The 25,278-nt window shown below is 40.8% G+C and overlaps 1 pseudogene; it reads left to right on the top strand.

Annotated features, from left to right (window-relative positions):
* Positions 1-24,038, top strand: part of LOC149255280 (very-long-chain aldehyde decarbonylase GL1-1 pseudogene) — a 61,608-nt pseudogene extending 37,570 nt beyond the window's left edge.
* The last annotated feature ends 1,240 nt before the right edge of the window (positions 24,039-25,278 follow it).

The following is a 25,278-nucleotide window of genomic DNA, read 5'->3' as shown; positions in this document are numbered from 1 at the left end:
TCAAAAGGTCGAGGCGGCAGTTGACCCGGTCTTGCCTTCAGAGGTTTTATCTTCGGATGATACAGTCACTGAAGAGAACAAGGATGACACCGTCCAAATTCTCTTCATCAACACAGACTCCCACGAACATGGGGGCAATCTACCCATTCCCTTACCGCAGGAGGGAAGTTCGTCAGAGCCATACCCGGCCGTCTACTCGGTCCCACCTCCAAGCAACCTAGTTGTCTCCTTCGACTGGAATCAACTAGGCACACCCCGTTTACCAGAAATCATACCATTCCGAATTATCATTCAAATATATAGAATGGTTATGGCTGGTACCATCATAGATGAGGGGGCTTCTGTGAGTATCCTTTCCTCTACTGCTTGGAAAGTGCTTGGTTCGCCATCGCTTTTGCCTGACATGAGAAATCTGACGGGATTTGATAAAGGAACCAATCGACCTTTAGGGATCCTTCCCAATGTGCCCATAACATTGAGAAGGAAGACAGTTCAAATGAACGTAATGGTTGTTCAAGGACCCTTGGATTATAACCTACTCCTTGGACGAGACTATATTTATTGCATGGGAGCCATCGTCTCCTCACTCTTTAGAGTAATGTGTTTTCCGCACGAAGGAAGAGTGGTCAAGCTCGTGGACCAGCTTTCATTTCCCGGATCACGCATCGCAAATAGTCATACACCATCCCTAAATGGTCTCTTCACGCAAGAAATGTCTCAATCTCCAGTCCGTCCTCCCGATGAGCGCGAGTAATTCGGAGGGATATGACTGAAACCCAGGGGCCATGCACCCTAGTCTGCTTCGGCAGGAAAACTTCGGGTATAATGTAGGTTTCCGCGGGAGAATATGACTAGTCTGTACCCCATCCGTGATTGGAAAAGGGGTTATTCTAGAACAAGGTTCTCTTGTCAAAGTTATGTAAGTGGCGAGCACCGCCACTCACCTTTGTTTATCTTGGTAGACATCACCAGAGAAGTGTTTTGTTTACGCCGTAAATAGAACAATCTTTGGGTAACCTGTAAGAGGTAGTACCCTTCCTGATAAAACGAATGTTTTGTCAGCTCGAATAAAGGGTGACCCTTCCTGATAAAACGAATGTTTTGTCAGCTCGAATAGAGGGAGACCTCAAAACTCTGCTTTATACCTGGGGGCATGCAAACCTTTTGGAGTGCAAGCAAAGAGCGGTTATTTATTTGTTTTTTTGGATTAGTCGTTTCCTAACTTGCATAAAGAAAGGATGTGGGGCAAAAATCTAAAAGTTGCCGTTTTATATGAGACATTCTTATCATATGACTGGATTAATCGAGCAGTTTTAGCACATAGTTCAAGCTCGTTAAAAAATAAACATAAGACATGACCAAGTGTTTCCACCCGCGTTTAAGCTCATTAAAAAATGAAGTATTCCCCGATAAATAACCACCGTGAATGAAGATTTCAGCCATCAAAGCCTTGGTCGTGTTTGCACCGTCACCTCCACTTTTCCATTGGCCGATCATTCACCTCCATTTGATTGTTTACCCATTTTGAGGAACAGCTGTGTAGAGTGATTTCACTAGCCATCCTTGTGACACTGCCGTGATTGGAAAATTCCAACTCTTACCTGGAACCAACTGCTACCCATTTTATCACTCGTTCCTCAAAAGACGAGTCTTCTTTAAGCTCTTTTCAACTGACTCATAAAATATGAAAAGATTGCCGAGTTTTGGCCTTCCAGCTCGTTAAAGCGACCAAAAGTGCTATCCCTCCTCTAGATTTTAATCTTTTTGGACCTGAGGGATTATTACACAAAAAGATCGAGCGCTTGTGTTGTTCGGCTTGCTAAAACTATCGAAAATTCATCCCTTCTGTATTGTTTTATACTTTTTCGGACTTAAGGGATTAGATGACGAAAAAGGAATTTGGGAGTTACCTTTACGTACCTTTTCAGACTCTCTAAAAATGAAAAGAACCGAGTTATCTTTGTCGTTAAACTCGTTAAAAAGATTAATAGCGACAAACTTGTCTTTAGACGAGAACGAGTTTCACTATCGCTAAGCTCGTTAAAACATAGCGATGGGTTTGCCCGAAGGGCAAATTATAGAACAAGCATATGTTATCCTCCTCAAGCTTGACAAAAATAAAGAGGTACTAGTCAGCAATGACCGGGGAAAAATTGGGAAGAAACTCAAAGAATCTTTATTGGTAGCAAGTCGCTCTTGAACATGACACTTCCACTCTATGGCTAAGTCGAGTTGGGTTGTTTCATTCACCGGTCACATCACCATGGTCTCGCCATACCATCCACATTTGGGGTAAATGCTACCAATCCATCACATAAGTGTCGCCGACATGTTCAAGAGAAGTCATCCAGAGAAGTCACCCATGTCCCATCCACTACCATACATTATACTTCATTCCTTCATGACCGCCATCCTGAACCATATATCATTAGATTGTTTTCACCTCCATCAAAATCATTTTTTTCGTTCCGCGTCATTGATGTGGGATTCATCAAGGCCCTCCTTTGATGGATTGCTTCTTGTCGACATCAGCTCATTATCCAAGAAGTTGATATAGGAACACCCCATTCAGTACTTTGAAGCTTGCATGCCTCAATGGCAAGTTTCTCACTTCCGGCGACAGGTATACATCAATGACCTTCGACCGAAAGATTTTGCGTGGTGTTCGACGCCAAGTCCTTTATTCACACCACGTGAATTGTACTGCAGTACCTTGAGGGTCATCATCATTATCGGTGATTCCTCTCACGCTTGTTAACAATTTACATCATCGACTGGTAATCAAGTGATGTCTTTCCATGTTCGACTTCAAAACATTTCTCACATGGATCGACTTGTACTTCGAGTGAAGATCGGACGAGATTGAAGACCCCGGATCTAGTTTCATCCATCCGGGCTGCGATATATATTCAGGAAAAATAAAAACATTGACATGTACAGCATTGCAGCACAGATAGTCATCCTACCAAAAGGATGATGACTTCATCAGAATCATCAGTCTACCATCAGACGATTGTCTGTCCTGTGTACATAAAAATGAGTTTACAAAGCTGAGCATGGGAATGCCCACCTCAGCTAGATCATGAAAACAGTATGAAGATAATGTATTGTATTGTATCTTATTACAGGTCTCCTCCCAGCATTGAAAGAACTTCGGATCCTCCTAATAAAGCATTTCACCCGATAAACGGCCTCATACTTTAGGGGGCAACTGTTATAGACATTTTTGTGCCTTACAGCTCTAAGCATGAAATGTCCATAATCCAAGGGATCCTAAGTCCCTAAAAGTGTTGTTCCTACCCCTAGAGGAACAAGGTCAACCAATTACAGCTTCTCCCAGAAGTTCTCCACCAGAAACTGCTCAGAATCAGTCAAATCAGGATCATTTTAGTTGCTCCACTCACTAGCTGCGTTGCATAGCACCCCAGTACACTAGCTAGGTGCGTTGCAACGCACCTAAATGCACTACCAGGGTGCACTGAGCGGGAAATGACAAATGGCAGTGTCATTCCACGAGGTGGACAGACAATGGAAGCTTCCAGAATCTTCCCCAATGACACTTGCCTCACTGAGTTCGACCAAGGATGAGTAAGAGGCTCTCAGTCTCCAAGTGGAAGCAAGAACTGACAGAGAGAGGCAAAAAGTCAAATCATAAGCTGACTCATCCTCTTTGCATACATCTATATATGGATCCCTCATCCCAGAGATCCAGAAGCTGGAATTTTGTACTTTGCAGAGAATTGTTGTTGGTTTTGAGATAGAGATCAGTGCATTGGGTGATTTATGCTTTGTTGGAGGTGAAGAGGGGATTCCTTTGCTGGGGGGTTGATGCTGGATCAGGAATCATCGGTTGTAACTCCTCCTGGACCTTCTTGTTATATCAATAAAACTATTTGAGTTTCTCCTACATGCTTGTGTATCAATGATGTTTTGTTATATTTGCATGTTTAGCTTAAATCTGACCCTAAGCTATTTATGAAGGTAAATCTATGTCTTTGTGTAGTTTTCCTCTTCTGTGATCTTGCAGGAACTTGGTGAAGCTGGGCAAGTAAGGGAGCAGGTAGCTGGAAGCTGTCAAAGAGGAGAGAGATTGGATCAAAGGACTAGCGCAAGACACAGGTTGGTTCATCCTATTCCTCTTCATTTACAGTTCATAAAGAAGAATATGAAAATAGTTTTCCTTGTTTGTTGCTAAGGTACTGTCACACCTTAGTGGGATAGGGGCGTTCTGAGTAGACACTTTTCCCGTCAACAATCACGTGGTGAACCTAAAAGGAAAATTTCTTAAGAAAGATCAACTATAAAATAAATTTAATGAACATAAAAACGTTTTGGAACCTAACGCACAACATCTAAAAGTCTAGGCTAGAGACGTATTCCGGTGTTGTAAAGCCTGGTAACTGTCGCTTTCATCGTAGGTTGGGTGATTCCTCCTCTTTGAGACGATAAGTGCCAGTACGGACTTGTGCTCCCACGTACCGTAGAGTATATATTGGGAGACCACAATAGGCTATATCCTTTATTCTTAGGAAGCCGTGTCTGCTGCCCTATCGATCGCAATGCACTAAACACAGCATTCCGGAAGATTGATTGCCGTACCATAAAAATTATTCTGCAGTTTTGCGATTGGTTTGGTAATCCCTCTGTCTAAATTTCCAGAGTTGTATCTTTCGTTCCTTTTTAGACTCCTTAAAGGAAAAGGTCCATCTGAGCACTTTTCACTTCAGGCTCATTAAAAATCGAAGGTGACTAGAGTCATCTTTAGCTTTTTCTCGACTCTTAAAAAGTGAAAAAGAAAGTTGTGTCAAAGTGTCTAAAATTCATTTAATACGGAATAACATTTTCCACTCTTATTTTGAGTTGATCAAACAAATCTGTAATCGTGGAAGAAATTCAATCAAAACCCCATCGTTCATGGAGACTGACGAGTCAACCGTCTTTGACTCCGGAAACCAAACCATTTCGGGTCAAGCGAACTCGTTTAACTAGGTCAAAGTCTCCTGGTTTGCTTGAAACTTGTGTTTCAACATCCTCTGAGACTCTAGTTACTCCAACCATTTCTAGAGTCCCTGCCTCTACAGAAGAAGTTTTGTAGTTACAAGAGGACATTAGAACTGATCCTAGTGTAATAGTAAACACTTCTATTCCTCAACCAGCTCCATCCAGGGTTGATTCAAAAGGTGTTACCCCTCTAACATCTGTCGCTGTAGAATATATACCTTATTCGGCACCAGAAATATTTTACGGACCTGATGGTCGGCCTCTTCCACTTGGATTGATTGCATAAAAGAGATTACGAAGGATCTTCCATCCAGTACTCCATTGCATTTTGGGACTGAGATCCACCCATATCCTTCTACTTCAGAAGTTAATACCCCTTCATCGCAAGTTCCTGTAGAAGCATTGGGAAGTCTTTTGGATAGACTCAATATGTTTAGACAACCATCGACATCTAGGACTATCTCGTCCGATACAGCAGTAGCAGAACCTCCTGCCACCACTCCGACGATGTTTGCTAGTATACCATCTGTCCCAACTAGCTCTCAACCGCTAGAAGGAGTCCACCCAGGGACTATTTCGACAGTATGGTCTATTCCCGTTTGTTCATCCGGAATAGTATCTGGAATCTCTTATGTTGAATCTCAACAAATTGATCCTTCACAACATCAATTTGGGCAGTCTAGTCTCCAAAGGCCAATCATTCCCTTGAGCACTAGATTGCTGCCATATGAGAGTTCACAACCGAATTCAGGTCAAATTGGAATCACATCCAGTGGTTGGATGCCAATACTGCCTCAACAACCAAGAGTTGTATACTCAATGCAACCGAGTCTCCCTGTGTCGAACATCCCCACTACACCAACTATTGTGACGGTGTCGCAAGTACAAGCATTGCCTGTTATATGCCAACCTCAAGTTTCTCAAGTTGTTGTACAATAGCCTCTTGTCTCCGCGACACAACCGCAATTGCCAGTTAGTGGCTCCTTAACTAGAGCGACACAGGCTCAAACGGGTATTATTACCCATCATCTTGGTCAAATGTCCAGTATCGGGAAATAGCAAATGGTTTCACAACCATGGTTGGTGCAATATCAACAACTGCAATTCCAACAAGCTTACCAAGGACCTGAGCAGCAAAATTTTGCAGGTAATCGGTAGCCGTATATTCAAAACGGTTATAACCAATGGTCTCAAACTAGTTATGCCCAACCACCTTATCAAAGTTACCAACATCAAATGCATTATGCTGGTATGCAAAGACCCACTGCTCAGGTGATCCCATCTTCTCCTGGGTACGCTTTGCCGAACCTGAATCAACAGTTGCCCTTCGTGTCGACTCTAGAGTTACTAGATCTAAATCGGCTAACGAACAATCTAATCGCTTATGCCCCTTGGTGGCCAGCGATTCCTCATAAACTTCCGTCAGATATTCCTAAATTTAATGGAAATCTGGGTGAAGACCCATCGAATCATGTGATGGCCTTTCATCTGTGGTGTTCATCCAACACTCTCAATGATGATTCAATTCAGCTTCGCCTTTTTCAGCGAAAGTTAACTGGTCCGGCAGTAAAATGGTATATCAAGTTGCCTAGAGCTTCATTCTATAACTTCAGCGCCCTTGCCACAACCCTTTTAACCCATTTTCAATTACCAATAAGGTATGAAACAAGAACAGAGCTTCTTACCAATTTCAAGCAAACGACAGCCACTCACATATTCGATCATATTCATGAATGGCGATGTCGTCATAGAATGGTGAAAACATATGTTCCTGATCAGCTGCTAGCTGAATGGTTTATTAAGTCATTGTTACCTTCTATTACAAAAGATGTGGCAAAGGGAAGGCTCGTCATTGAAGAGCAGGTTATTGCTCGTGTGCAATATCTAGACTTGATCTATACTCAGTCTAGAACGCTCTACAACAAAATCCCCGATGCTCCCATACCAGATTTTTCTGTGTCTCCTCCTCCTAAATCAAACAAAGACTCTCATGCCAGCAATGGCGTGATAGGTACGACGAGCATGAAATCGACAAAGGCTACATTTAAGAAATCCCGTAAGACTTCTGATCAAAATGCAAATGAAGAAATTCTTGCCTCGGAGGTTAATGTCGTGTCGAATGACAAAGGGAAAGAACCAAAGAAACCAAGGGGCAAGAAGAAAGGGAAGAACAAAAAGAAGAAAGAGGAGGATTCGTCTCCTGAAAAATCTTCTGTAAACCCTTCTGGGCAAAAGAAACCCACTCAGCGATGCCTCACATGCGATGAGGATCATTGGACGAGAGATTATCCATATAAAGCCAAAGTTAAGAAATTCTTTAAGAATTCAAAAACCTCAGCAGTATTGACTGATCCGTTTCCAAACCCAGGAACCAATCTGGTTGCTAGTGATAATGCTTCCCCATCCCAAGTCCTTATGCTATCCATTTCAAAACAGCAAAATGATGCTTTGATGTCGATAAGGAATAAATATTACGGGAATCCATAGCTATCGAACAACAAGGCTACTGATCAACCTAGTAGTTCGACAACAACTTTAACCGAAGTTGTGCCACCCATCATTCCTGAGCTAACGATAAAGCCGCCAAAGGGAGTAGTACACAAATCAAAATTTAATCCTCGTGCTAGAGCGGCACATAATTATAATATAGTAGAGGACCTGGCCCAATCTCCGTCCGCTATGTCGACACTTGAGGTATTGCAAAATTGCCCCTCCCAAAAGCAAGCTTTATTATCAACAATAGGTGGGATTGACCCAGCGGATTCCAATCTTGCGGCCTTTAATCATAAAGGATATGACCCGCAGTTACTATCTAAGCTCGCTTTCCTCATTCAAGTGAAATCCCTCAACAAAACTGTTCATCGAACAATTATTGATGAGGGGGCATCTATATGCATTATGTCAACTAGAAAACTTTAGGCTCACCACCCTTGTCACGATCGTCGACGATGTTAAAAGCATTTGATGGATGAACATACACTCCATACGGGATTTTAAGTAACTTGCAAGTCGAACTGGGGGGAAAAATAGTAGAAATTGATGTGGAAGTTATCGATGGAAACCTCGATTACAACATCCTACTGGGAAGGCCCTAGATTTATGCTATGGCTGCCATCGTGTTGACATACTTCAGAAAGATTGCATTTCCCTTCCAAGGGGGAATTACAATCGTCGATCAACAGACATTCCTCCCCAACAGTTTGCAAGTTACAGGAAGCATTCTGATGATCCACAGAAGCTCTCAATTGCTTCAAAATATTAGAGTAGGCCTACTAAAAGACCCTACATTGATGGGTACTTTTGCCCTATCGCCTCCAGACGACCTGGCGGAAGTGGCAACAGTGGGAACCTGCATTATGGTATCTTCCATTCAGAAGATGTCCGAAAACAATATTAGCATGGATCGTCACCAGGTGTTGCCTCCAAGCCCAATATAAATATTGTAGCAATCAATGTTCTCGGCATGGGATGAAAACCCCAATGAACGCTCATCAAGCGTTTAGGTAGATAGGTCTAGGGAGTATGGTACCTCTTCAGATCCTTGGTCGCATGTACATTCTACAGATGAAGGCATTGTTCAATCAATGAACATATAGGGGTCACCATGGTAATATTACCACCATCGTTCCCATCTTCCAGATTACAACGAAGATTACTCCAGCAACCTTAATCATCCATCAGTTTTTGATTTTCTATCAAATACTGTCAATACAGTGGATTCCGAGCGAAATCTATCCAATATTGAAGAAACTATCGCCATAAATATCTCGACAAAACCAAATGTTGTAGAAAATATTCATGTTGACAAATCTTGTTCTTCTTCAGAACTGGAAATATATTACGCTCTCTTTCATGAGTTTAGAGATGTCTTTGCATGGTCATATGAACAAATTCCAAGCATTGACTCGAGCATAGTTGAACACGAAATTAAGATGTATCCAGATGTCAAACCAGTAAGACAACGACTTCGGCAGGTGCACCCAAAGAAAGCCATTGCCATTAAAGCAGAAGTTGAAAAAATTCTCCATGTTGGTTTCATTTAACCAGTTCTGCTAATTGATTGGGTATCGAACATTGTTCCTGTGATGAAAAAACAAGGAACAATTAGAGTGTGCATCGATTATAGGGATGTAAACCAAGCTTGTCCAAAGGAAAACTACCCTACACCCTTCATCGACAAGATAATTGATGAATGTGTTGGATGCGAAATATTTTCATTTATGGATGTATTTTCCGGGTATAATCAAATAAATATCCGCCCACAGGACCAGTTAAAGACTGCATTTATCTGTCCGCGAGGCACATTCACGTACTATAAGCTACCTTTTGGTTTAAATAACACAGGGGGAACTTTTCAGAGGGCAATGAATTATGCCTTCCATGACATCAAGAACATCGTTTAACCATACCTCGATGATCTTCTGGCTCACTTGCGGAAGTGGACCGATCATCTGTAGCATTTGAGAGCAATATTTCTGCATTGCCGACACTACAAAATAAGACTCATTCCACACAAGTGTGTGTTTTTCGTTGGTTCTGGTCATTTACTTGGCTTTGTAGTTTCGAAGGACGGAATTCGTCTCGACCCATGCAAGGTTCAGGCAATCATTGATTTGCCTCCACCTTCAAATTTGCTTCAAATTCAGAAACTCCAAGGGAAAGCAAACTTTCTGAGGAGGTTCATTCCAAATTATTCTGAACTTGCTAAAGGTTATATGCGTCTCTTGAAAAAAGAAGTACCCTTCAATTGGGATCAAGTCACGCAAGCTTCCTTTGATGCTCTAAAGGAATCCCTAATAAAAGCATCAATAATGTACGCTCCTGGTTATCAAAGAGACTTTAACCTGTATCTGGCTGTAGCAGATACAACCATCGCAATGGTTTTAGTTCAAGAAGACAATGGAATCAAACATCCTATTTATTATTTAAGTAGAAACTTAAATGAAACAGAAAGCAAGTACTCATATGTTGAAAAGCTGGCTCTCGCAGCTATTCAAGCAATACAGAGATTCCGACACTATGTCCTCTTTCAAAAAACTACCATTTTGTCAGATTGCAACCCCATGACCTACATCTTGTCGCGACAATTGCTTGGGGGAAAATATTCAAAATGGATAGCAATATTGCAAGAGTTTGATCTGGAATTCGTAAAATCCAAATCAAAGAAAGCTCTAGTTTTTGCAGAGTTACTATGTGATTTCCCATCATTGTCCAATGATTCAACATCCAAAGCAACAATCGTGGATGAATCTTTGTTTCTAATATCCTCAAGCGATCCATGGTATGGAGATATAATATCTCCAAACCCAAACATATAGGTCTAATACCTCTCGCTCAGAACAACGACGTACTCGATACCAAGCAAAAGACTACATGATTATCGGTGATACACTATACCGTCATGGTGTCGATATTGTTCTGCGAAGGTGCCTCACCCATGAGGAGGCCGAAAAAGTCCTGAATGATTGTCATTCAGGCGCATGTGGGGGGCATCAATCTGGTTATGCTACGACACAAAATATTTTATGAGCAGGATACTTCTGGCCAACAATGTTCAAAGATTGCATAACTGCAATTAGAAGTTTCCATGCTTGTCAAATCTTCGGCCGCAAAACCAGAATACCACCCACACCTCTGCAACCAATAGTTGTTGTTGGGCCATTTGCCAAATGGGGCATAGATTTCATGCAATGTAACCCCACCTCACCTGGGGGGCATGGGTATATCATAGTTGCAGTTGACTATTTTACAAAATGGGCCGAGGCGCTGCCTACATTAAACAATAGTGGCGAAACGTCCGCTCTTTTTTTTTTCAATCATGTAGTCACTAGGTTCGGCGTCCCACAAGCTATATTCATATATCATGGATCATATTTCCGCAATCACATGACGGTTGAATTGGCAGCCAAATTAGGACTGTCCCACGACAACTCTACTCTGTATTATTCACAAGCGAACAGGCAAGTTGAAATGATCAACAAAGTCCTGAAACGCATGCTGCAAAGGATGATTGGAGTCCATCAATGGAGTTGGCACCTAATCCTGTACTCAGCTTTGTGGGCATATCGGACATCGGTGAGAAATGCGATCGGGTTTACACCCTTTCAACTAGTGTATCGCTTGGAAGCAATCTTACCAGTTCAGTGTGAGATTTCATCTCTCAAGCTCGCGGTTGACCTCCTCCTTGGAACTTCAGAGGAAGAAGCTCATTTCTTAGAATTAATCCAACTAGATGAAACTCGTCGTGACGCCGCCTTGGCTAACGAAGCACATAAGAAACGATTCAAAGCGCAATTTGAGCAGAATGTCAAACCCCGTGTTTTCTCAGAAGGTGACTTGGTCTTGCTCTATGATCAGGAATCTGATAAATTGGGAGCAGGTACGTTCAAGTCTTTATGGATGGGTCCCTATATTTTTAAACATGTATTAACAAAAGGAGCCTACGAGCTAGTAGATTATGACGGGATTCCATTGTCGCAACCCCGAAACGGGTTGTACCTTAAGCGTTACTATGCTTGACTTAGCATGGTAAATTCTTCATATGCTTTTGTTACATTTTTGTTTTCGTTAAGAGTGATCATTTTGATTAGGTGATCCACTTTTGCATTTTGTTATATATTTCGAACCCATTGGAATCATTTGTTGGATATGCCGATGGGGTGAGTCGTAGTACGTGGAACCTATCTTCTGCAACTTGGGCAATCTTTGATCTAAGCGGCAAGTTAGTGAGTTTTAGAGGGGTGTGTATTGGTCAATCAACAAACAACATCGCTGAATATAGCACGTTGATAGAACTCCTCTCTGATGACATCGCGCATGGCATACGCCGACTTATCGTTAGGCTAGACTCACAGCTTGTAATTCTACAGCTTACAGGCATCTATTCCGTTCGGAATCCAGCCATCTATCGTATGTTCCTAAGGGTCAAGATTTTGGAAAGGTAGTTTGACTCTATTCAATATCAACATATTTCTAGAAACTTAAACACATTAACCGATTCATTAGCAAATTATGTGTTAGATAGACATTTACAACATTTGTAAAAGAAAATCATTTTATCAATAAACTGCATCAGGATAATATAACTTAACCAAAATAAAGCTCTGAAAATAAAATATATATCTATATATATATATATATATATATATATATATATATATATAGCTGTTTATAGTTTGTACATAGTGTTCTGTGTCCAGGAAAAATCAGTCATATGACCCAAAACTTCAAAATGCAAGGGGGCACCCTAGTCTGATGGTGCTCGTGATAACTAGTCACCGCCTATGCAATCATGCATAAAAGCCTGGTCCATCGACTCGGCATGCCAATGTTATGGCGCTATAATCTCAGAGGAAGCTCATCGGTCCTCACATCCGGAATACCAAGGGTGATACCCTCGATCTGCTCCTACAACACTGCAAGAGTCTCGGATACATCTAGGTCACGAGGAATGGCCCTCCCTACAGCCTCTCCTGCTGAAACGACAGCTGCTCCTCTCAGACGCGCTACTGGTCGCACTGGCCCAATGTCTGCACAATCACATGAGTTTTGATTAGTCTTGATAAACATTTAAAAAGCACAAGAACATTATATGAACAATAAACAGAGATATGGTCAGAAATTTTTACCTATGGCACCCCACTGCTCGCCAGCCGGCAGCAGCAAATCCGGGTCACCCCGAAAATCCATCCCAGCATATGGATACTCAGCATAAACCATATGCTGATAGTTGAACCACTCAAAGAAGGCATCAGAGAATGAAACTTGCAGTTGACCAACATGTCTAGCCATAAGGTTGATCCATCTCTGCATCCATGGCTCAGCCGGTGGTGGTAGGCCAAGTGAAATGTACTGTGGCTGCATCAATGGGATCTTCTCCAAGGTGAAAGAAGTTAGAATAAAACCATAGAAAAAGTTCTTGGATCTTCTGTTTTTCACTTTGGTGAGTTGTTCTTTGATAACTGGAAGTACTGCATCACACCAGTTGAATACCTTGGGTTTGAGGCATTCCAAGGCATACTGCATATAGGACCTGTTGGCGAAGTGAAGGGCCGCGCTGCTAGACAATCTAGCAAAGGTAAATAAAATGGTCCTCAAAGGCTGGTCAGTGACATCTCGGATGCTGATCTTACCGTCCCTGTATGGCTGAGATCCTTCCCTATAGTATCGGCGAATATAATCCCTCACGGATTCACCCCCATCAGCAAAACCTGAAAGTGAGAGAGGGGCACCACGCCTCGATAAACCGGTCAAAAAGTAGATGTCCTCAATATTCATGGGGATGGATTTGCCTCTGATCTAGAACACTTGGTTGGTAGGATCCCATGCATCGAGGAAATATTGCAACAAATGATTGTTGCCTCATGCTAGAAATGCGAAAGAACTTGAGCAAGCCACAGTTCCGCAATACAGCAACCATACCTGGATCATGTAGGGCAACCATGTCCTCTTCTTCATGCTCACTTTCATGCCATATAACGACCATTTTTCTGTGATGAATCTCTGAAAAACAAACAAGAGAAGAGTCAGGACCCTGATTTGGCAAAAAACAGGCAAAATTTCCATGAAAAATCAGTGCAAAAGTTTTCTTCCTTGCGCCCATCGCACCCTGGCTAGGTACATAGTGTGATGAATACATTCTGGCTAGTGGATAGCTTAACATGCATCGCACCTTTCGATATACACTAAGTGTGATGGGGGCAGAACAAAATTTTCAAACCCGAGGGGCCTAGAAAAGAAGGAAAACATGCTCAGAATTCAAAAAGGAAAGAATGCAATTGAAGAGCTTAGGTTTAGCTCCTACCTGGTCCAGACGACACCGAAAATCGTCCATAGAATCTCTTAGAATCAGCTGGTGAAAATCAAAAGGGGAAACTCCTCCAGAGCTCCAACAATCACAACTCCGAATGAAATGGTAAAATGAGGGGTAAAAAGCTATTTTTAAGTTACTTTTCACGTAATTTAAGTAGGGTATTAGATTTTTAACTCATTTTTCGAGCATATGTCCTCATTTCTAATTAGTTTGATGGAGCAATTGAACAGGTAGTATGACCATCAAAAGAACATAGTGTCAATGGTGAATCAAATATCAATGACCATTATCACGAGCAGTTTTACGTGAAGTTCAAGCTCGTTAAAAATTAAACCTAGCAATGAGCATATGTTCCACCAGACTTTAAGCTCATTAAAAAATGAACCCACCTCTAGTAAATAACCATTGTGAATGCATTATCATCGTCTTTTGAGCCTTGGTCGTGTTCTTACCATCACCTCCACTCTGTTGTTGCCGATCATTCGCCCCCATTTGCTTGTTTACCCCTTTTTGAGGAACAGCTGCGACGAGTGATCCTATTAGCCACCTTTTTACACTTCCGTGATTGGAAAGTTCCAAAACTTACCTGGAACCAGCTGCTATCTAAAAACATCACTCGTTCCTCAAAAAACGAGTCTCCTTTAAGCTCTTTTCATCTGACTCATAAAATATGAAAAGATTGCCGAGCGATTGGCCTCTCCAGCTCGTTAAAGTGATTGGAAGTGCTATCCCTCCTCTAGATTTTAATCTTTTTAGACCTAAGGGATTATTACACAAAAAGATCGAGCGTTTGTCTTCTTCGGCTTGTTAAAACTATCGAAAAGTCATCCCTTTCGCATTGTTTTATACTTTTTCAGACTTAAGGGGTTATGCTACGAAAAAGTAATATTGGAGTCTTCTTTCCGTCTCTTTTCAGACTCTCTAAAATTGAAAAGGACCGAGTTATCCTTGTTGTTAAACTCGTTAAAACAATAGCGACAAACTTGTCCATTCAGACAAGAATGAGTTTCACTGTTGCTAGGCTCGTTAAAACATAGCGACAGGTTTGCCCGAAGGGAAAATTATAGAACAAGCATATGTTATCCTTCTCAAGCTTGACAAAAATAAAGAGGTACTAGTCAGAAATGACTAGGGAAAATTGGGAAGAAAACTTGAAGAAACTTTATTGGTAGCAAGTTGCTCTTGAACATGACACTTTCACTCCATCACCATGATTGAGTCAGGTTGGGTTATTCTGTTCACTGGTCATATCACCATTGGTCCATTGTACCATCCACTTTTGGGGTTAATGCTACCAATCCATTTCAATGTCACTGATATGTTCAAGAGAAGTCACTCAAAGAATTCACCTACCCAGCTTGTGTCTCATCCGCTACAATACCTTCACGCTTCATTCTTTCATGACTGCCATCCTGAACCTTGTATCATCAGATCGTTTTCACCTCTAAAAAATCATTTGCTCCATTCTGTGTCGTAGATGTGGGATCCGTTAATGCCCTCCTATGATGGGTCACTTCTTGTTGACATCAGCTCATTATCCAAGAAGCCGACCTAGGGACAACCCTTCCAGTACTTTGAAGCTTGCATGCCTCAATGGCAAGTTTCTCACTTCCGGTGATAGGTTTACACTAATGGCCTTCGACCGAAAGATTTTGCATGGTGTTCGACATCAACTCATGTATTCACACCACGTAAATTGTACTGCAGTACCTTGAGGTTCATCATCATCATCAGTGATTCCTCTCGCGTCTGTTAACAGCTTACATCATTGGCTGGTAATCAGGCGATGTCCTTCCATGTTCGACATCAAAACATATTTTCACATGGATAGACTTGTACTTTCGAGTGAAGATTGAACGAGTTTTGAAGACCCCGGATCTAGTTTCATCCATCTGGGCTGCGATATAATCAGGAAAATAAAGACATTGAATGTACATCATTGCTGCACAGATAATCATCCAAAGTAAGGGATGATGGCTCTACTAGAATCATCAGTCTGCACACAGATAGTTGTCTATCCTATGTACATGAAAATGAATTTATCAAGCTGAGCATGGGAATGCTCGCCTCAGCTAAATCACGAAAATATTATGAAGATAATATATTGTATTGTAACTTATTATAGGTCACCTTCCAGTGCGAAAAACCTCAGATCCTCATTATAAAGCAATTCACCCGACATCAAAAGATTAACGACCTCATGCTTTAGGGGGCAATTGTTATAGAAATATTTGGGCACTGCAACCCCAATCACATATGTCCATAAACCAAGGGCTTCTAAGTCCCTAAAAGTGTTGTTTCATACCCTAAAGGAGCAAGGCTAGCTAATTACATCATCTCCCAGAAGTTCTCCATGAAAAGCTACTTAGAACTGGTCAAAGTAGGACCATACAGAATGCCCAGTGCTAAATGTGCGATGCATCTCACCTGTCACATGCAAAAAGTGCGATGCATACTGGAAAGCCCTTTCATAGCGTGCGATGAGAGAGCGCAGACAAATGGCACAAGCAGTTTGCTAGGTGGAAACCCATAGAATCTTCTAGAAACTGCTCATTTGACACTTGCCTCTTTGAGTTCACCCAGGGATGAGTAAGAGATCTAAAATCTCCATGTGGAACTAAGAACTATCAGAGAGATGACACTAATCAAAATCCCAGAAGCTAACTCACCCCCCTGCAAATATCTATAAATGGATCCCTCATCCAAGAGATCCAAAGGTTGGAATTTGGTAATCTGCAAAGAGGTGTTGCTGGTTTCACTTTGAAGACATTGTTGGGTGATCTTGCTTTGTGTGAGTTGAAGAGGGCTTTCAAGCTGGGAGGATGGTGCTGCGTTAGACCTAGTGGTTGTAATCCTCTCTTCTATGACTTTTACTAATAAAGCTATTTGAGTTTTCCTCCATATTCTTGTGTATCTCTGAACATTGTGTTGTTATATGCATTTATATGGTCAATATATATCTAGTCCTATGTTGTTTACAATGAAAGATATCTATGCTTTGATGGTATTATGTTGCTTTGAATCTACAGGTGCTCTTTGAAGCTGGACAAGTATGGAAGCAGTGGTGAGGTTCTGTCAAAGGGGAAAGGAAACAAGCAAGGAGCCAAGCGGAAGACTAAAGTTGGTACTCTATGCTTCTTTCTCATCTCTCTCTCATAAAGGAAAAACAAGTGACTTTAATCTGTTTGTTTCTAAGATAGCTACCCATCTTAGTGGGACTAGCAGCTCTGAATAGACACTAGATTTCCCGATAACACCAATGATCTTCATGGCTCCTCTACCTGTAATTTTGAGCTGATGAGATCTGGTGGAGGACTCTTCGAATGAGTGAGGAGTTAAGGAGGGAGATCCAATCTCCTAAAATCCCTGTTTCTTGTCTACTTCGAGTTCCTGCACTTTAATTAGCCAAAACTTTCTCCAAAACCTACAATCAATGAATATTAGACCACAAGATGTGACATTTCATCTTTACCCTTCTCATTAACAAAAATATACCAGAACATGTAAAGAAATGTGAGAAAAATTGATTTTAATATGCTGGAGAGTGGCATTAAGGTCCATAAAATTTACCCATTGATGAGCCTCATCATCACCCCATACTGAAAGTTTTTCTCATCCTCTAAGAAACTCAATCTATGTCCATGTCTTTCATTGCTTTGGTGGCCTCCCTGACATTCTAGGCTTCTGTTGCAGTATCCTCCTCTTGTGGATAAAATCATGCATGCTTCTCTATTTCCTCCCACTGCTTTCTTTCTTCTTCTTCCTTTCTCCCTTCTAGCATACCCAAGAGCAATGGTGGACTGAGTTTCAAGCCAATCCAGTTTACCTTGAATCTCTGCAATGCTTTCGTATACAGTGGGGTCCTTTCTAGTGTATCCCTTATTCTTTCATGGGAATGATACTCCCTAATCTTTAGGTTGTTGGGTCGGGTGTGCCATCTCCTTTGAGATGCTTGTTAGCTTTCATCCCTTAGCAATCTCAAAGTGTCCTCAAAATGAGTGAATTATTGCTCTTGTGTAGCTAGGTATCTTGGTGCAAGATGGGTATCATTGACGGTGAGGTTTTGGGTGCTAATAATAGCCATGGAGTTTATTTGTTCTGCTCTAATGTAAATGGGTTATGTTTCTTCTCTTTCTGATACACTTTTTACTTCCTTAACCCTGGCCTCCTCAAATTCATCCATGATTCCAAGGCCATAAATTTTAAGTCCCCTAGATTTGGATTGGGGTCCCACACATTCAAATCTATTAGGGCCAAGTTATGTAGGTAGAATTCAGATATTGTGCCCCTTTCCTCCAAGGTTATTTGGTCACAGAGGTCAATTAACTACCTATAGTCTTGGAAAGGCACATTTCCTCGTTGTGATAGGGTTTCTATCTAAAACTGCGTCCACTGTTCTTTGAGGTATAATGCATATGATTTTTTTAGCAACCTGCATTGGAGTGCCTCCATGGAGAGACTTGCCATAGTTTCCAATTGGCTCTCTTTTTGCTATACTTTCCTCCTCAGTCATGTGTTCTCAGCCTCTAATTGATATTTCATCACTCTTTCCCTATCTCTTATCCTACTCAACTCTTTGCCCATTTCTAGCAGCTTTTCTTCCATATGGCCCACATCCTCTACACTTTTTTATTTAGTGATTTTCATCCAATGATGTGTCCTTTCTATCTCCTTTTCAAGCTCATAGAATAGAGGGATGGAAAAATTTTGTGGTATTACTCTGCCTCCCTCAATGAATCTGTAATAGGAGCTGAGGTTTGGCTATGGGCTAGGTTTTTGTAGCTCCTAGGACTCTCCCTTTACTGTCTTTTGAGTTTTTGTCTCCCCTTGTACTTGTGTTGCTATTCTTTTCCTTCCCTTTTCCCCTGCTATCCTTCCTGCTCCTCTTTTTGTGTTTCATGTAGTTTTGACAAGGTTTCCTGTAGGACTATTTGTCTTTCCTATAGGTCTCTCTATGTTTCCTGTAGGTCTGTCTGTGTTTCCTGTAGGAGGCCTTTCCCTTTTTGAAAATGGGTCAAAGGTTCTTTAAATTTTTTTTGCTGACGTTGACCTAGTGACGGAACTCCTAACATAAGTGATTGGTGACCTTGGGGAAGCCTGTTGTGATGTGCCATCTTCACCCCTCATTCCTAGATGGACTAATTTCTCTTATTATTTTGGTGAGTTCTCAATTATTATAGGAGTCTTGGTAGGTGTTTGAGGTATCCCTTGTTTTATCCTGGTGCTCCTCCTTATTCTTAAGTATAGGGGAGTCTACCTCTACCTTTTTCCTTTTTATTTTATAGGTGTACTTAGAACAGTTAACATAGCAATTACCTCCTTCTCTATGGGCTCAAGAGACACTCTTGGGGATTCCTCTCCTTCCTTTCTATGTCTTTCATGACTTGATCCCTTCTTTTGTGCTTCTTCCCTACTATCCTTTTCATCCTCTGTCTCGTTTATTTCTATTTCCTCTTCTTCCTCTGGTTCGTCTTCTTCTTCTTCATGCTTCTCTTCTTCAGGATCTTCTTCCTCTTCTCCAAGCTCTTTTTGCTCTTCTTCCTCTTCTTTAGGCTCTTCCCCCTCTTCTTCAACACTAGAAGTAGGGTCTCTTTCATAGTCAATGGCTTGAATTACATCTTCTATGTTCATGTCTGCACATGTTTACCACATAATAGGAATTCTTAAGTTGTTTAGGGCATCTTCTAGTATGAGCCTTATAAGTCCATGATGTGCTAGTTGTTGATGCTTCCCTTATTGTACTTTGATGCTCATGTATATTATTGATTGTAACAAAAAGTAAGGCACGCTAAGTCTTATATGAGGAGGTAACACTTCTCCAAATCTCAACTCATGGAGGAGTCTAAATGCATAACCATAGACTATATTAAGCCTACCCTCACAAGAAATATACTTGAGAATGTGATAGCTTACTTTATCCCAAGGATATGGAATTCTCCCCCTTCTAATCCCATTTTTGTCCTCAATTGGTTCCTCTCCTTCCAATAAAAAGTTCTTCTTGGCAAGAGTGTTGCTATCTTTACCCTCTTTTCTCCATTGTAACCCTAGAGGAAGTGTAGTGATCATGTTAATGCTTTCAGGGGTAATTGTCACTGACAATCCCCTCACTATCTAGAGGTATGAGTGACATTGCAAATTCTCGAGCTATATCATCATCATATCCCCTATGTAGCTCAAAGAATCCCAACCATTGATTCCTTGTAAATATTTCTACCACAGGAGGACGTTGATGTATTCTAGTTGTTCTGGTGGGCTCCCTTCTGTTGAAACCCCTTGTCATATTTTCTCTCTGTCAATATGTTTGTATGAATTTTTGGTGGCTATAGCTTAAGAGATTCCCCAGGTGATGAGGGTTTAGAGTTTAGGAGGGTGATGGCTACAATTCTCCATTTACTCTACACAATTCACCACGCAATTCTACCTATCTTTATGCACATTGTAATCACTAGAAGAAATGACAATTTCTTTTCTTTTTCCCTTTACAAATGAAATCATAGAGGATATGGCACCTACCTTTCACTGCAATGCCTTAGTTGAGGATAATTATTGTATAATTCGGCCCTAGGTACCCCCTCACAACATTTTCGACAATTCTCCCTATTTCTTGTAGTTTTCCTATAGGTGCTCACTGTAGGATGGTCGAGACTAGCTTTTCCTTTTGATGGATCCTCTAGGTGGTCCCAACTCTCAAAATCTCAAAATGAACAATATCTTGCATGAAAGTCAGGGAATATTTCTATTTATGGTCGATTTGATTGAGCGATGTGTTGGTTGGCTGAGTACGTATATCTCCTTTTGGACGATTGGTCCCACTATTATTTATAAGCAACTCCTCCTTGTAATCATCACCCTCTCCTGTTCAATGTAACTTGACCACCTTGTTGGGCTTCAAAATTGTCCTTATTCTCACTCCATTATTCACCAATATCTTCACATTTTACCTTCATGTCACCTCCATTCCACCTCCACATCATTACATTTACCTCATTATTGGGTTATAACTATGCTTTTCCAAAGTTTATTAATTCTTAACATTTTAAAGTGGATTTATGGTTAAACTTTAGAAAATAATATGCTTATACTTATACCTAACAATTAGAATGAGTTTGTTCACATGTGTAGGTACAAAGGAAGCTTCCAGGGCATCTTTATGTGGCCTTGAATGATCAAATTCGAATTTGATAAGATAAGCCTCATGAAAAAATCATGATCTCATGGAGAAGATCATGGACCTCATGGAGGAGATCATGGAGGATAGGGTTATGTGTCTAGATGGTTGAGAAATGTATGGAACTAAAGAGAGATTAGTGGATCATCATTATGAGTTTGTTATCTCATCCCATTGTATAAATAGGAGTACCTCCTCCATTCCAAAGGGAGGAATCTTGGAGCATGTATCCAACTTATGATGGAATAGAATAAAGCTTCATTTTACATAAATTTCCATTATATAGTTTTAGATATAAATTGTGTTAATGTAGTATATGAATTTATGGAATAACTTGTCACTTTGTTCTTAGGAGAATTGAGCTCACTCTAAAAGGATCAAAGGAACATTTTGTTTCATAATAGATCTTATTTCATTTCTTAGATGTTTGAGGATTTGTTTGTGATTGATGAATGAGTTTTAAATTAAAATCTTATCAGCATATGAGGGGATAGCCAAGGGTCTAAGTTAGGCTCTCTCTCTCTCCATTTGATTTGCATGATAATTGAAATTCATTCTTTTGCTTTTATGTTTCAAGTTATTTCATTTCTTATGCTTATGAATGAATCTTAGTTTAGTTTGGATTAGTATATGAGGGACAATCAAGGGACTAAGTTAGTCTTTCTCTCTATTTGAATCTGAACAACAATTAAAGTTCATTCTCTTGTCTTTATTTCAAGTTTCTGGTTTTATGTAATCAATGATTTCTCTATGATACTATAGGGAAGGACAACCAGGACCTCCTTAATTAGGAGCCACTTCCCTTGCATATTATATTGAATCGTAAATAATTTAGTTAGACATAGAGTTAGTTGCCTACTCCTGCATATATTTTGCTGGCACCATCACAAGCTTACGAGTTTCCTTGGTTGATAATTTAATGAAAGCAATTTAAGCAATTAAATTGCCCAACATTTTGGCGCCGTTTCCGAGGATGGTGCTAAGGGATCAGGCATTAGGAATTTAATTTAGTACTAGTATTTTTCTTTAGAAAAACTAACTTGTGAAACCTGGTGACAGCAGGATCTTCACAAAGGAGTTCAAGTTTGAGTTTTCTGATGTTTTAGTATTTAGCTAGTTTTAAATTCAGTCTTTTTACAACCCCCCTGCATAAATAAAAAAAAATCAAGCGATTAGTATGCTCTCTTATCAGGAAGATCTGAAAATCCATTGATTTAGTTCAAATAAAATACTCTTGCTGGAAAATTGATCCCTGATATGACAATAAAAATTTTGTGAATGAACCAAAAAAAAAAAAATCATCTTAAAAAGTTTAAATAAAATTTAGTTTTAATTTTGGTTTAAACAAAAAAATTTCCCACATAATAATAATATATATCATATATATATTATTATTAAAAAAAAATTCTTTTTCAAAACTAACCATTTAGAGATAGGTTCAATTTCATTTTTTTTCTTCTGTTCTTCTTAGCTGCTCACTGAGAGGGCTTCACAAAACCGTCCTCTGCACGTTTCCTCTTACTTGATCCCGCTAAAACCCTGTTGTTACCGGCCTTCAGCTTCTTGGATGCCTGAGAGCTGTTTTTCTCAAGCAAATACGAATTTTAAACTATAAAATTATATCTCGATAATTTTGCTTGAATAAATTTCGATTGTGGGCAAAATGATGTGTTTGAATAAAAACTTGCAATGATAGCCTGAGGTGTAGGAATCTCGGTTTATTTGAAAATCGTTTGCATGGCAGTTGATCTTGTTGTTGTGGTACTCGTAGACTTGCCTGCATCTCTCATCAAAAAAATAAAAGTAGAACAAAATTCTTGAAATTTTCACAGTGTGTTGCCTTACATCGTGTATGGTCCCCTCATTGCCAAAGCTGTGCACACCAACGTGTATGGGGGCAATGAGGCTGATAATTGGTGCTTGCACATCCTATTGCTTATGTTTCTCAGATATGTTACCTACCAACTCTGGGCCACTTACTCCAACATGTACTGCCTCTCTGCAAAATATAAAATTAAAAAAAAAAAAAGATGCGGAGTTCGATCAAATGGACCGAGAATGGGACTGGGACAATTTTCTCTTGTTGCAGGCGTTCATGGCTACTGCGGCGCATCATTTCTTACCATTTCTCTGTGACATGCCTGCGTGGAACGCAGGAGGGCTGATTTTCCTTGCGATTTTGCACATGGGGCCAGCCGAGGCCTTGTATTATTGGGTACATCGTGCGTTTCACAAGGATATCCTCTTCCAGCGGTATCATTCCCTACATCACGCTGCGATGGTTTTGCAGCCTCAAACAGCTGGGACGACTACCTTTCTAGAGCATTTTGGGCTGACGATCATCATGGCAGTTCCCATGGTGGGAGCCTCATGGATGGGAGGTGCATCAATGGGCATGATCTACCTTTACTGTTTGTTATTTGATTTTCTCAGATATATGGGCCACAACAATGTGGAAATCGTGCCAGATACGATCTTCCGTTGGCTACCCCCACTCAAATATCTTATATATACTCCTTCGTATCATACTCTGCATCACACTGAAATGGACACCAATTTTTGCCTTTTTATGCCCCTTTACGATTATCTAGGGCATACACTCAACTCAAAATCATGGGATGTACATCGCTCTATGAGTGTAGGACAAGTGGAGGAAGTGCCAGACTACGTTTTCCTAGCTCATATTGTAGACGTGCTTTCATCACTTCATGTATGTTTTTGCTTCGGGGATTCTGCTCGACACCTTTCGCAACATGGTGGTTTCTCCTCCCTCTGTGGCCCGTGGTCATACCTTTTGCTTTGGCAATGTGGGTATGGGCTAAACCATTCGTCAACACAGGTCACAGATTGAAAGGCCGACTCCATCAGACTTGGATCGTTCCAAGATTTGGATTCCAGTATTTCATACCATTTGCTCAAGAAGTGCCAAACAGCTCAGAGTGTTGTGTTGAGAGCTGCACAGTCGCAAGCAAAGAAGAAACTGAAGCCGGTCTGTGGAGAAATAAGAAGGTAAAACGCCCGAATACAATGCAAAGTGATCCTGAAATCGCGGGATAACTCAGGTAATGGCGGGATTTACTTAGCTAGCAAACCATGAGTCGTGTTGAAACATTGCTGATATTTAATGACTAACGCACCTGCTCTTGCCACCAGTCAGCCAAACGCAGTCACAGGGATTCAGAGCGCCATTTAACACTCCTCAGCGCTCGGCAATAGCCAGGTAAAAACGCCGAAAAACTCCAGAAGCAATAACTCTAAGGATCAGATGACATGAGTTTAACAAATATGCGGCTTGGCGATAAGATTCATAGGTATAGTCGCATGTATCGTGGCATAAACACTATGGAAACAGCGCAGTAATCTAACTCTATTTTGTTGCATGCATAACACGTTATTAGTATGGGCTCGCATGCATATTTTTGCAAATCAAAATGGAATTTATAAAACAGAGGAGGCAGAGTCATAGTTGCCAGCGCCGAAGATATGAATTTCTTTTGGATGTGTTGGTATAGCCGATTTTGTTTTGCGCTGTTGATTGATTTTATTGTGTGTATGCCTGATATATTGCATGCCTTTGAATCACCATATGCCAGTGGCAACGAACTTTTCGCAAGATGTGGGCTAATTCGATGTATGAGCATTCATTTCACATGCATGTTTTCTTTATAGCGAGGAGTTGATTGATGAGCACAATCGCTCTCATTCTCCTTGTTTTTTTTCAGATTGCGGTCTCTGAGAAGCCCTGCTTTCAGTCCCGTGAGGCCACAGGGAGAAGATGATGCTGTAGAGTAGAGTACATTAGATCTGAGATTGTGTGGGAAAGAGGGTGATAATAGATATTCTGTTTGTCTGCCTTCTTCACAGAACGCAGGCCTCTGGAGAACTGAGGAGATCAGAGAATATATATTATGGACGATATATCTACGGGTTTAGACAGCTCCACAACTTTCCAGATTATTAGGTACCTGCGTCAATCCGTGCATGCATTAGATGGCACCACCGTCATCTTGCTCTTGCAGCCTGCTCCCGAAACATTCGAATTGTTTGATGACATTATTCTTCTATCGGAAGGTCAAATTGTGTATCAAGGACCTCGAGAAGACGTGCTCGGCTTCTTTGAATCTCTCAGCTTTAAATGTCCAGAGAGAAAAGGCGTAGTCAGAATGCTGTTAGCGTGAATGAATTTCTGGGGCATTCGTGGCATAAGCGTGTTGGTAATGAGACTTTAGGAGTACTATTGCTCAAATCTCGGGGTTTATTTCCATATGCATACTGGTACTGGATTGGTGTTGGGGTT

Source organism: Pinus tabuliformis, chromosome 7 (assembly GCF_031772625.1).
Source record: "Pinus tabuliformis cultivar Carrire ecotype Pingquan chromosome 7, CPIR1, whole genome shotgun sequence".
Taxonomy (NCBI): Eukaryota; Viridiplantae; Streptophyta; class Pinopsida; order Pinales; family Pinaceae; genus Pinus; species Pinus tabuliformis.
The sequence above is the reverse complement of the archived record's forward strand: the minus strand, read 5'-3'. Positions and strand labels throughout refer to the sequence as shown.